Raw genomic sequence first — 14,060 nt, 5'->3', positions numbered from 1 at the left:
TGCACGACGCAGGGGCTGGCGATGTTGTTGCTGGCACCGGCTCTAGGAGGAGGGCTTGCGCAGCGCAGGATCTGGCGCGGATAGCGCGGTGGTGGGACGGTGGCGACGTAGACGTCGTGGCCGCCGAAGGTGATGATGCTGCCGCCGGCAGGGAAGGGCCTGTCGGCGAAGCAGCCAGCGTTGTCGCTGACGCAGTCGAGGGAGCCGAATCTCCAGATCAAGCCTGAAGCGACTCGCTCGCCGGTGGTGGTGGTGAGGCCCGTCCGGATGAAGACACCGGCCCCAGACGCTGAAGGCCCCACGGTGGGCGCCAAATGTCGTGGTATCGTCACGGCATATGCCATAGGGTGGCTAATGAGAGTGGTTCCTGCTATGGTCTTACGGCTGTATCCGGATGCGGGTATGGGCACGAGCGACACAGCGACGTACCCAGGTTCGAGGCCCTCCTGTGGAGGTAACACCTCTACTCCTGGTATGAGTGTATAAGCTATATCACAGTACAATGGTGCTCCTTGAGCTGTATCCGGCTGCTCCTGAGAGGCTAAGGTAGACGAAGGTCTCTCTCACAGGACAGCGCTAAGACTAGAAATGAATAATGATCGATCGTCCCCTCGCATGGGAGGGGTAGCACAGCTTATATAGGCGCTGGCAATATACAAAGAAGTCCCTATGACCTAGTGGCCGGCTGGCCGGCTCCGGCTTCCCGCTCCTTCCCGAGGCGCTAGTGTCAGGAGCCGTTGAGGCGTTGAGGCCCTGTCTTGTCTCCTGCCGAAGTCAGCGGTATGGAGAGGAAGTGTCCCTGTCGCCATCGATGGCCTGTAGCCGTACGGCGCGGCGTGTGCCATGATGACGTGTCCGGCGGAGGCACTGTTGCTCTACAGTGCCCCGTACTTTACGGAGGATGAGATCATCGTGGACTTTAGCAGCCGGATCACCTTTCCAGTTCCTTCTCCTGCAAGGCTCACCAACTCGGAGCCGATCAGGGGAGAGACACACCAAGCCGGATATGACAAGTTGAAGCCGGCCCAGCCATAGCGCAGACGACTATGGCCAGACCAGCGTGGACTTTGAACCAGCCGACTCCCAAGGCAGCCGGCCACGGCTCCAGCCGGCTGCTCCTCAGCCGGCCTTTGCCGCGGGCCAGCCGGCCTTGAGCCAGTTGTTCTCAGTCTTTTGCCCTACCCGGGGTCTTCCCCCCGACAGTTACTACTCTGACAATGCTCTCGATAGCTACAAAATGCCCAGATCAAATCGTAATCAATGAAATAAAAGGAAAATAATTTATATTGTATATGCATTCATTCCACAAGCTCATTCGGGTCTAACACTGGATCATCGCACCAAATTTGAGAGGGGAAGAAACACTCAAAACAGAGAAATATAAATAACCGACCGTGAGAAAAAACACAGGAGGGTTTATACCCCACAAAAGTGTAGGGGTTCGTAGCAGAAAATAAAAATTCAAACTAGCATACTCCAATTGCTCAGATTTATCTAAGAATAATGTTGTAAGGAGATGGTTTTGGTACGTACCTTGTAGACCGAAAGCGGTTAACGTTATGCTAGAATATGGTTAATGTAGTCGTACTCGTCGCCAACCTCAGGGTCGTGTTCAATCTCAGTGTACGACGTCAAGTGCCGCAAGTGCCACACCTCATATGTTTCGCACACGTACGATGCTCAACGACGCTCCCGGCTCCGATCCAGCAGAGTTGTGAAATTAGATCTTCTGGATTTGGATTCCAGCTACGCTCACGCATTCTGGGTGGGGTTGTCTCCCTCCCGGCGCAGCTCTTAAAGGAACTGCGCGGAAGAAAAACTAAAGAAAGAGAAATCTCTATTTTATTTTGTGTGGTTTTGTCCCTCCACCTGTACACTATATTTCTCCTATAAATGATCCTAGACTACCCTCTCAACCAGGCCATCTGAGAGGGGCAAACGAATCTGGTTCGTCCAATCACGTTGCAACAGTAAATTTGCAAACCCACTTTTCACCACAGCCGTCGGATGCAGTAATTGTTCTTTCACTCTTTGTTTGTCTAAGTAGGTCCATGACAGATGGGGCCTTGCGGGCGTGGGGTCAGCGAGCAGAGGCAACGAAGTCACTCGCTCAGGTCGCCTTTCTCCCGTCGTTTCTCAGTGCGCCCACGGCGGAAACCCTAGCCTATCGGGAGCCTCCCCTCCTCTCCCAATCCCCTGCCCCGCCTCCTCTCATTCTCCCCCACTCTCCTCCTCCCGAATCCGCCGCCTCCACGTCTCTCCTCGCCGTCCCCGGCCGGTCCAGCGCCGTCCCGTCTTTCCCAGCCCAGCAGGCCAGCACCTCCTCCCCTCAGCTATCCCCACCTCCCTGCTTGGCCCTTCGCACCAGATCGATCGGCAGGAGCGACGCCGCACTCCTCTCGGAGGCGGCTGGATGCGGGAGCCGCCGCCGGCAGGGAGGACGCCGCGGCTGGAAGAGGCGGCGGCCGGCAGCGGCGATGGAAGGCAGCGCCGACCGACGGGGGCGGTTGGACGCGGCAGCAGTGGCGACAGCGAGTTCTCCAAACCCACCCGCCCGCGCGCCCCTCTCCTCCCTTCCCGTCCCACCGCCGCCTCCCGGCTCCGCCCTCCGTCGCCTCCCAGGCACCAGCCTCCCCCTTCCCCGCCGCCGGATCCCCTTCAGGCCCCCAACCGAGGCGCGCGGGATCTCCTCCGCTGGTAAGAAACCCTACATTCCCCTCAGGCACTAGGGTTTCTATTGTTGGGATAATTAATACTGATATATTTCCACATGTCAAACAGACACTTTGGTTTTTACCAGGAAAAGAGAATCAAGAAGAGATCAATAATAATTCTGGCTTCATGCCCTCTTTGGTTGTGTTTTTGTGTTCTATTACCCTAGGTGCATTGCTTAGTTAGTATTGTATCTATTGAAAATTATTTGCCTGTGATATATTTCCATAAAGTGAAGTTCTGCCGTTTAAAGGCTGCTCGTGAAATTTTCAAGAAATCCCACCCTTACTTGAGTTTGTTCCAAAAAAATGTTTTTTGTTGTCCTAGATAGCTACCTCTTGCTTACTAAGTTGAAGGTTGGTTATGGTGTGGCTTAGCTTCTTTCATTTGTTTCCCGGTCAACATATTATGTAGGATGAGAAAATCTAGAGCAGTTTTTAGTTGGCTTATGGTTCAGTTTATAAAGGATGTCAAACTACGGGTTCTAGATTTGTTCTCTGCAATTAATAAACATATAATAACAGAATATATGGGAAATAGGCATTCTCTGAATTGTTCTTGAGGTATATTTTTAGGTGGGGATCCTTGCTCCTCTGTACTTGCACAAAAGGCGAGTAATCAGAACACATGGAAAATATATTTTTACCGTTATTTATTTACATCTGAAGTTGTTCAGTTTCACTTGGGCATGATATTTGCAAAGTAAAAAAGTTACTCGAAATTCCTGCTTTTCGGTACTTTTCTTATTTTTTTAGATCTATTTGATGTCCCAATGCTATACTATGTGCAGATGTGGAACTGGTTCCATATACAATGATGTCTTTTATTTCTTGTATTGATTTTATTGGAATTAACTCATACTTATGATCCTATAAATAGATACGCAGAAGATAGATGAGTTAGGGAGACACATCAAGAGATACATTTTCTATCTGTTTTGAAAATTCTTAGCTGTCTGGAAGTGATAGTTTTGAGTTCTCCGTGCTGGTTATACAGGTAATGGTGATTTTGAGAAATATATTTGCAAGCATGTTGTTGAAGTCCTGATGGATATATTTTACATTAATGTATGACCTAGCATTCACATATATGCTCGTCTTTTTGGAATCGTCATGAATGAAAAGGTTGCTCAAAATTTTTATGGATATTCCCCCCTTGCTTTTTTTACCTGTAACCCTATTTTTGGTCAGTATAAATATATTGGAAGTTACAGTCTTAGTGCTGGCCTGATTGCAGGTCTAATATCTTGTGTGAACAAATAAGTCACATGATTTCTCTGTTTGTGTTTCTCATGGCTTCTCCCATTCAACAGGTTACTAGCATAGAATCTTTACATTGTTTGGCCAAATTGAGAAGTGAACTTGGACTAATAGCTTTCATGTATATGCGTATTTTTCATGGGTAGAGCTCTTATTATGATGAAACTAGCAATAGGTTGCAATATAGGTTCAGCGACTTCCTTTGCCGCTTTTCCCATTGATGCATACACATGTACTTGATCTGGTAATGAGATTCTCTGTTGGGTTAAAAAATTACTGCTTTAGAATTTCTCGCATGAGATTCAAGATGTTGCTCATGGCAAGTAAAATACCAAGATTTTCATTGGAAGGTGAATTTTTTGAACCTGTACAGTGTGCAGCACTAGAAAAATCAACTTTTGGATTTACTGTGTACTGTGAATTATTCGGAGGCTATAAATCAGGCATATAGGATTCTTTTTTTCTTCTGGTAATCTAAGATGCACCTCTTCCATTTATCCAAATTCTGGTAATGCGTATTTTTTATATGTATTTTTTTGCCTTCATTTCATGTCTGTTAGAACATGTTATTCTGAGTAAACTTAGGAAAACTATATAGCTTAAGTTGGATATAGCATTCAGAACGTCACCACTTGCCTTGGATTTCTGAATCTTTTCAAAGGACATATTTTTTTAAAATATGCATGCTTTTGTCATAGAATTGGTGAGCAATTTAGATAGATATGTTAATCCTGCTGTTACTAGCCTTTCTTGTAATGTTGTCGATTCTCTTGCAGATCTAGCTATGATGTTGCTGTCAAGGGCCCAAAGAAGTAGTGAATCAGAGGTATGGTATGGGCCATCTAATATTTTATTCATTATTAACATGGTTTATCACTATTAGTTATGTTTTGATTGCGTGATATTCATATGTGCAGGGACAAGAGGGCGAGGATGCTGTTAACACAGAAAACAAAGAGGAATATCAATGTGTGGAGGAAGCTTCATCACCGCCGTCCCTCGCTTGCCGTCTTCCAACACCAGGGATGATACATATATCTCTACAAATATTGTGCATGTGTGTTAGTGCCTATACAAGAGTACCCAACTTATATATTGTTAGCTGCAGAGGATTGCTCGCTATCAGGGGCTGGGCGGAGGAATGCGCCACGGATCCCGCGCAGGCGTCCGCGACAACTGGACCCCTCCCTAATCCACGATCCGAACCCTAACCGCCGCTAATTCCCACGATGGAGGGCGGCGGCGCGGTCCTCGGCGTCGCTCACTCCGAAGCCCCTAGCGGTGACGCCGCCGGCCCAGACCAGTCGCAGATGCAGGTCGACGGCCCCGTCGCACTCAACCGATCCGCTGAGCTTGAGCCAAGCAACGCGATGGATATCGACGCGGCCCCAGCGCAGGAGCCGAGCCAGACGGTGCCGCCGCTGACGCAGCCTCCCGCGACGCTGACAGGGAGGCCCTCGTCGCTGGGTGCCGCCAGGAGCTCCAGGGCCTGTTCGAGTACTACAAGGAGGTCTCGGGCCACAGGATGCAACTGGAGGGCGGGAACCTGTCGAGCAACGCCATGATTGGGTGCCTCCTGGAGGAGAGCAACCTTGGCCTGACCAAGCTGGTGGACGAGGCGTTTGAGAATCTCAAGGAGACCGAGGGTGTCTCGATGGCTTCGGTCCGCAGCTCCGTGCTGCTCATTGGGCAGAGGATGATGTATGGCCAGTCCAGCCCGGATGCTGATGTATCAGACCTGTCTCTTTGGTGCTGGGAGGTAAATCCTACTGTGTTACAAGCTGGTGTCGTAATAATTCAGTTTACTTACGTGTTTCTTAAGCTTAAATTATGTATTGATGCTTTGTGGTTGCTCACTTGGTTGTTGTTAATTGTGGCAGGTGAGAGATCTGAAGTTAATGCCTGTGAAAATTCGTGGTTTCTTATGTGGGCGAAGAGCTGCCAGAAAGAAGATCCATGAGAGGATCGATGCTATCCACCGTAAGTCTTTTCTTTTTACTACCATGTCTCAACTTCAATCTTCCAAATTGATTTTCCTTTGGTCTTTGTAGCTGAATCTGTGCCTATTCTTTGCATATGTAACATGTTTTTATGTTAAATTACTCTCCAAATGCTGTTGTAAATTAGCTTTGGTCTTGATATTTAACTGCAAGAACTTAGAACTGTGAACTCAGTTAAATTGCCTACTCCATACCTTTGTTTTTTGCCCTCTAAGTGAATGTATATTTCAGTATCTTTGTCAGTTCTGAAATCTCCAGGAGCTGAAGCTCAAGTAAATGAGCTTAGAAAAGTATCAATAAAGCTAAGCAAAGCATTGAACTTGGAAGGGATCAGATCAATGGTGGAAAGATTGACACAAAAGAACAACATTCCACAGTGTGTACCTCTTGCACTTTGTTTTCTTTATTGATGTTGGCATGCACACCTCATTTAAAGCTTTGAGGCTCTGAAGCACTAATATTTGTATTTATTTGTGATCAAAGGGTTGCCAAAGATGTAGAATCAACAGCTAACCAGTCAATGCAAGAGATGAGAGAAACTGAGGGAACTGCTGGCAGAATAGAGACTCTACATGGTTCTGAGTTGCCAAATGGAAATGCCTCTATGACTGTTAGTGTCTCTTTCCATTGCATCATCTAAGATATTTCATTCAATTATTTAAAGAATTATAAGAAATGTGGTTAGGTATTATATATATGGTATGCATATAATGCTAAAATTCCTATACATGAAGTTGATGCATGTTTCTCAAATTTCCAGTGACTTTTTTTTTTAATTTTCTTGCTTTAACTCTCAATACATATACATAACCATGGTGTCATTATACTGGTGGTTATTGCAGTGTTTATTCTTAGCCCCATCACTTGCAAGATAGCTTAGTTTCTTCCAAAATAAATTAGGATATCATAATGCAACCTGCTAAGAAAGGGTTATTGGTTTAATGTTTGAGCTAAGTATACTGATTCTGTGGATATATTGTTTTCTCGTAATTAAAAGAGACCGGAGGGAGTACTTGATATGTGCTTCTTATCAAAGATGATCATGGTGCAAAGATGAATATTTACATATGGTATTATTAGCTTCTATATCGTCCACCTTTTATTTGTGTTTGTCTTGAGATCATAATCCAGATTTTACTAGACTGTTTATGTTCTTTTCGATTACTTGCATTTAAATTGTTGTGTAATTTTTTGGGGTAGGTAAGAGACTGGCGCCAGCGCAATTGAAGCGGGGCGAGGTGATATCGCTGCTGTGCAGCAGCCTGGCAGGCGGTGGGACCGCGGGAGTGGAGTTCAAGACCACAAGCGCGGCTTTGGAAGCGGTGCTTGTCGAGCGACTACGATCACAGCTGATGTCAAGATGCTAACTTGAGCTTCTCCCAACGCCCGCCTTCTTCAAAAGAGATACTAGAAAGGGTCATTACCTTGGATTCATTGTTATTATTTCATACGTTCCAGTGAACCCGAATAATTGATACTATTTATATATTTCAGGCACGTGCTCCAGCCAGTTGCAGTTCCACATGCGGGCCACGTCCACCGCCAGCCACCCGTTGCAGTTGGCGGCCATCTTGTCGGCGCCCCTGGACACGAGGATCTGGCAGCACTTGACCTCACCGCCGGAGGCCGCGTAGTGCAGCGGCGTGCTCCCGGCGCCGATGGCCGCCATGGGCGCCGCAGCGATGGGGAGCATCTGCGCGCCCAGGGCCGCGTGCTCGTCGATGAGCAGGTGCACGCAGTCGACGTGCCCGTGCAGCGCAGCCAGGTGCAGCGCCGTCACGCCGCCACTCGCCGGCCTGTTCACGTACCTTTTCTAACTTCCATTACCTACTGGAATTTACCTTGGGTGCGAAGTTACTAAACCCGGCCTCTATTCATGTTCTAGAGCTCTAATTTGCATGTTGCTAATGGTTTTTAACTCCCGTGTGAACTACATTGTCCCCTCAGCTGGCTTCGTTGTCGGCGTGCATATATGGTTTCTAGCTTGGGATGTGAAGAATCCACTTACAAGCTATTTTCCTACTTTTCTTCAAATCAAACCATTGTTGATTACCTTTAGAAATCACCTTTATTCATGTATCTCATATGTACATCCATCTTGTTTAGTTAAAGGCCATTCTTCTCTTTCCCCCTTGCATATTAGTTACTTATTCTTAGAGAGCATGGCTTGATTTCCTTCTTCTAGCTTTTTCCATTCTACATTTTTTCTTCTGTTTAATGGAAAGGATGCTTAAAGTTAAAGGTGCACCTCAATTATTTGTATTACCTTGCAGCTTTCTTCTACATAGTTGTGCTCCTATTGGAATATATATGCTAACGTTTTACATTTTTTGGTCAGGCTTCTGCATGTATAAGTGTTGTTTATGGTGGTACCTATGTGCTAAATAAGCCAGAGGGTCAGGTAGTTCTTATCCCTTCTGTGATAATCATGCATGGTGGTACTCATTTTTTCAGTGTGCCCGCAACCCAGTTCGGCAACATATCTTGTGCTATTTATAGGATTAAATCTCATGTGCTTGTATCCGTGCTAGCAAAGTTCAATCTATGAACCTTGGGTATTTAAGAATAATGTTGATCTATTGACTTCGGGTGTCAAAGTCTAGAGATGATAGCAATGAAATAATATTTTTTAGCTGCTTATATTGATAGGGACAGTTCGACACAGCTTGAATGCTATTGTCTGGCATGGTAGCTTTAGTCCTATTTTCCCCTTCTGCTATTGTTTATCATTAGAGCTGAAAATTGTTTCTCAACCAGAGGAAATACAACTGCGTTGTTCTCTTACATTTTTAAGGCTTTTATTTCCATGTAGAGATGTATTTTAGCTTACATAGGCCTGACCTTATATATTGCTGCATCTTTTGCTCATCGCTACAACTGATATGAGTATCAATTTTGCAAATGGAAACAACTCTATATTGCAAGCCATGCCACTATACCAGCATGGCAATATCTGACAGTTATTGGTCCCTATTTGTAGGAGCGTTGGCAAGGTTGCTCACTAATGATCTGGAAGTGTACTTGCATGATAGAGAAAGAAACTGGTTATTCCTAATTGCTAAATGTGCTATTGCAGATCCAAGGTGAGCTCATCCTATTTTGTTCATTAAATCTCAGGCGAAAATTCATCTCCCGTTCATAAACATTCATTTTTTATGTAATTATTTCAGTGATCATGAACATTTGGCTTTCTTTCCTACTAGCTATGATTCCGTACATCTGTGCATTTAGCTTGCAATAATATAAGCACCGGTCCATTTTGTTGTGGAAGTGCTTGATAATGTACAATTAACTGTGCCAATGACATGCTTATGTGCAAAATGTTTTCTATTGGGTATCAACACAAAACCTGTAGTCCTTTAGGCTGCTTCCTACTGGTTATCAATAGAAAATCTATAGTTTTTATTTTCTAAATGGGTTATTGGAAAGAGGATACTCCATGTGGTTCTTTGCCCCATTTGTGCTTTGTTCATCAATATGCACCGGAGATGTTTAATATATGTAACTTGCAGAAATTTAATGCCCTATTCTCCTTTGTAGGTCCCTGAGTTGGTTAGTGTTTACAGTATTTTGCTCATGCGCGGCCCATCATAGGAATCAGCGAGCGGTGGCTCAAGCGAGACGGGGCGGGGCGAGCGTCGGACGGTGCAGCAGACTGGACATGCGTTAGGAATGGCGGTCAAGACCACAGGTGCCGCTTGGGGAGTGGACCATCTACGAAGCTCGATGGGCCTGCTACATCTCTGCCTTTCAGAAGTGGCCACCGCCATGGACCCTCCTATAACGCAGGAGGGTCCTCCTCAAATCATGGGGGAGGGAGGCCGGAGAGTGCAAGCGGAGGTGGGATTGTGTTATTACTTGAATATGGTATTGTTACTCCTTCAAAATTTGTGTTATTACTTGAATAATTATTCAGTTTGGTGCTATTATGGATATTTTCTTTCCATTCCTGTTAATAATGATATATACTTTTTTTTGCCTGAGATCAAAGTACCTGCTTCACAGTACGCATAATATGAATCAAAGAAAGTAGACTATTCAGTCTGCAAATACAAATACAAATGCTTACTGAGGTCATATATAACATCATGGATAAAACATAGTTACAATAGTTTCTTGCTTTTGTCTTTGTGCTGGCGATGGCTTTACTAAACTTATATCGTTTATTTTATTCGACCTTGCTTTATTCATTGGCTTTGATACTTTATAGACAACAATCATAGGCTAGAAAGGAAGTGTGCTAGAATTATGTTGTAGGCCGTAAGTACAATATGTGGATGGATCAAGAACTATATATAAAATGTTGCATTTCTTTCTGCTTGGTCAGCCTGTAAGTTGATGAAGAAAACTTTGGCCTCATTAATAATGTGTAAACTTGTTGGGCGGCAGACTTTTGTCAGGCGGTGGCGGGAAATCCTAGCGCATGCAATTGCATGGCCTGTTGTAGCCAACAACAGCTGCAGCCTGTGGACATGGGGCCTCCTCTTTTCTCTGCCTCCAGCACTCTGGTTTTCAATTGCTAACAGATGTTTTTCTAAACACGATAACACGATGTGTGCAGGTTTGAGGAAGAAGAGAAGAAGGAAGTATCAAGAAGACCAAGGTAATTTCTCTCTTGTGAATAGAAGAATCTTAACCGCAATGTGTTCGTAGGAAACCTACTCCCACTGACATGATGAAATTCAATATAGATGGGGCATTTCGTGATGAGTTGGAAATTGGAGGTTGGGGTACAATTGCCGAGGACTCAACGGGTTATTAGGTTTTTGTTGCAGTGGAATGGTCAACTCACTTGTGCATTACAGACGACACTTGTGCATGCAATTCAATTCCATTTACTGAACAATATTGTATTAGTCAGGCTATTTTTTTCTATAGACTGATTCTCAAGCGGGCAATGGATGATCTCTCAAGGTTGGGAGTGCTCATTCTTCAAGCCAAGTTCTTGTTGAATTTCTCTTTTATCAAACATAGCTTTCAATATGTCTTATGAGACTGTCACAAGTCAGCTCATGCTCTGGAGGCATTACATGTGGGAGGTTGTCCTGGCAATCATAATGTATGGGTTACAATTTTTCCTTGCGATGCACACTGTTTGTTGCCAATGATCTGGCAGTGCCATAAGGGAGTACATGTGTTTTATCTGTAAATATAAGATATAAGTTTATATGAACCGAATAGAGTAAACTATTCAGTGTGCAAACACAAAGTATTCCTTAGTACAAATCATAGATAATTTCATGGATAAAGCTTATGGTATAATATTTTCTTGCTTGTGTCTTTGTGCCGGGGCCTGTCGTGTCCTGCTTCTCCTATGGGTTGTTTGCTAAGCTGTTAAGATAATGTGATGCCCTACCATCTGCCTTCGCGCTGCCACCTGGTTTATCTTCTTGTTGTGGAATCAATCTCATGTGGTAACTACGTAAGCTTTTCTAAGTAGAACCTTATCAGATAGGGGAGGGTTCCTGAAAAGCCACCCGCTGACAACATTTTGTTTATTTAAATCTTTTGATTAACTTCTCCTTTCTTCATAAGGTACACAGGTTGTACTGTTATTGACATGTAAGTTGGTCAAAGCAATCATATGATCTTCAATCATGGCCTACATATTATGTTCAATGTGCTCTTCTTATGGCTTAGATATAAATCTCAGACATATATAATATCATGGATAAAACTTACGGTTGCAATATTGTCGGCTAAAGATAGGGAATGGCCATCCATTTAGATCAAGTAACGAGCTAATTTAAAATAAGTTATTATAAAACTTATGACTTGAATATTGCCTCGCTTCACCCTTTTGCGCCAGTGGTGCAACGGGTTTTAGGATTTCCTACTATTTCTATAAAAAAGGAATCATGTTAGGATTCTGGAATGACAACATATTGTCTTAGAATTCTGAAATGGTAAATCTTGGGGCGAGCAACAGAAGGCTGATGGCGTAGGTGGCTGATGGCGCGGGTGACTGTGGTTGATGGTGTGGATGGCTACGACATAGTACTTGGTCAACGGATTAGATGGGTGGAGGAAATGGAGGGAGGTGTAGCAAATCAAGGCAGAGGGTAGGGAGATGGGTTAAGAGGAAGAGGTTGGGCCGTTAACGCAAATCACAATGGGATGAGCGGAATTAGCGGCGAATAGAGGTGGAAATTATTTACGCGAGGCAAATATTTGCAATAGTTCCTGGTTCCGATGGTGTCCGTTAAGGGGCTCAAAATCTCAAACCGATTTTTTTTTGTCTTGCTACTCATAGAAACATTCTTCTTGGAATTAGTAATTACCTTTTTATGATTCTTTTTATCATGCTACCTCTTTCGATGCAATAAACATAATTGATGGGAGAGCCTATACAAAACCATAAAAGCTGAAAAAATAGTGTGAAATTGTACTAAATTGTCATACCTTACTGCAACACCTAGATGGAATGGTGTGTCTATAGTTATACTAAAGCAGCTAAATTCCAAGATAATTCTTAATACTAAAATAAGCTAAAACTTATAGGTTAGATTCTGCATTTGCGCGATAGCGCAACGGGTCATCTAGTATAGGGAAAAGGGGAGGGGAGGGGCTACTACGAAAAGCTTTGACCAAATCCAATGAGGAAGGGGCGAGGACGGCTGAGCACCTTCACCTCGTTCGAGTTCTTATAGTTGTCGCTAGGTAGTCCGAAAACCTTTATGTATTTTTTATTACTTTAAGTTTTCCAGCTGTTGAAAAGTATGAATAGATTGCTAGACTTTTCGTTAAAAAAGTAGAAAGAACCAAGTGTATAAAATCATGAACCGTGGAAACCAAAAAGTACATAATGGAAAGGTTTATCAATGGATTGAAATATATTCGTAGCAAGCGAGTCCAATGAACCGCGACACGGTAGTTTCTATACACTGACCAGGTCGGCCGTTACTGTACACCGCACACCCCTACGCGTGGTACGGGCCGGCTTGATCGACCCAGTTCATTGTTTTTTTCTGTTTTCTATTTCCTTTTTTATTTTTTCTTTCCTATTCGTTTTCTATTATTTTATTATTTTTTACATACTCGGAAATATTAAGATTTTTTAAAATTTTAAATTTTAGAAATTTTGAATTTTGAAAAATGTTCATAATTTTTTAAAAATAGATTTTAAAAATGTTCAAGTCTCAACAAATGTTCAATTTTGAAAAATGTTGAAACCTGAAAATGTTAAATTTTGGAAAAAGTTCATACTAAAAAATGTTAATTTTTTGGAAATATTTTAAACAATGTTTAGAAAAATGTTCATTTTTAAAAAATATTTTAAATAATATGAACAGTTTCCAAATTTCATTTGTTTTTGAATTTTAAAAATTTCCATGTTTCTGTTCAAATTTTACTATTATTTTCGAATTCTACAAAACTTAAAAATAAACAGAAAAGTAAAATGCATTAGGAAAAGGAAAAACGAAAAACGAAAAAAAAGAAAAAAGAATACCTGTGTTGGGCTGGCCCAAGAGCTCTCCCGCGGGGCTACATCCCCAACAACAACTACTACCAGTCAAGCCGAGCATGCCGGGGCCAGCAGCAAAACCTACACACCGACCAGGTCGGTGACTACCGGCCACCGCACACCCCTGGTCGGGTATGGGCCAGGCCCATTTGTATCTGTTTAGCCTATAGCAGTTCGTTTTTCCTTTTACTTTTTTCTTTTCTGGTTTCTTTTCTGGTTTCTTTTTCTGTTTTCTTTCTTTTTTATGTTTTCGGTTTTGTTTATATTTTTTCAGATTCGAAAATTTTAAATTTTAAAAATTGTTTAAATTGAAAAATGTTTAAATTCAAAATATTCAAATTGGAAAACAATTCAAATCCGAAAACCGTTCAAATTTAAAAACCGTTCAATTCGAAAACCGTTCAAATTTGAAAACCATTCAAATATGAAATTTGTTCAAATTCGAAAATTGTTCTAATATGAAAATCGTTCAGATTCTAAAAATTTTCATATATAAAATTTGTTCAAATTCAGAAATATTCAAATTCGAAAATTGTCATAGAGAAAAATACATTTTTGTTCAAATTTAAAAATGTTCAAATCTGAAAAATGTTCAGATTTTTAAAAAGTGATTTCTTTTTTATT

At 42.9% G+C, this 14,060-nt stretch overlaps 3 long non-coding RNA genes across 3 annotated transcripts; all 3 read left to right on the top strand.

Annotated features, from left to right (window-relative positions):
* Positions 1–5,979: 5,979 nt before the first annotated feature.
* On the top strand, positions 5,980–6,834 carry LOC127299756 (uncharacterized). Its single transcript, XR_011745983.1, has 3 exons — positions 5,980–6,347; positions 6,455–6,581; positions 6,814–6,834. It is a non-coding gene; the product is annotated as an uncharacterized lncRNA (long non-coding RNA).
* A 1,407-nt stretch (positions 6,835–8,241) lies between these two features.
* On the top strand, positions 8,242–9,806 carry LOC139831284 (uncharacterized). The gene is made up of 3 exons (XR_011745982.1): positions 8,242–8,372; positions 8,952–9,054; positions 9,512–9,806. It is a non-coding gene; the product is annotated as an uncharacterized lncRNA (long non-coding RNA).
* Positions 9,807–10,027: 221 nt separating this feature from the next.
* Positions 10,028–11,197, top strand: LOC127304781 (uncharacterized). Its single transcript, XR_007853533.1, has 2 exons — positions 10,028–10,574; positions 10,663–11,197. It is a non-coding gene; the product is annotated as an uncharacterized lncRNA (long non-coding RNA).
* Positions 11,198–14,060: the final 2,863 nt, after the last annotated feature.

This window comes from Lolium perenne, chromosome 5 (assembly GCF_019359855.2).
Source record: "Lolium perenne isolate Kyuss_39 chromosome 5, Kyuss_2.0, whole genome shotgun sequence".
In the NCBI taxonomy this organism is placed as follows: domain Eukaryota; kingdom Viridiplantae; phylum Streptophyta; class Magnoliopsida; order Poales; family Poaceae; genus Lolium; species Lolium perenne.
Note: the sequence above shows the minus strand (reverse complement) of the source record. Positions and strands in the feature narration are given on the sequence as shown.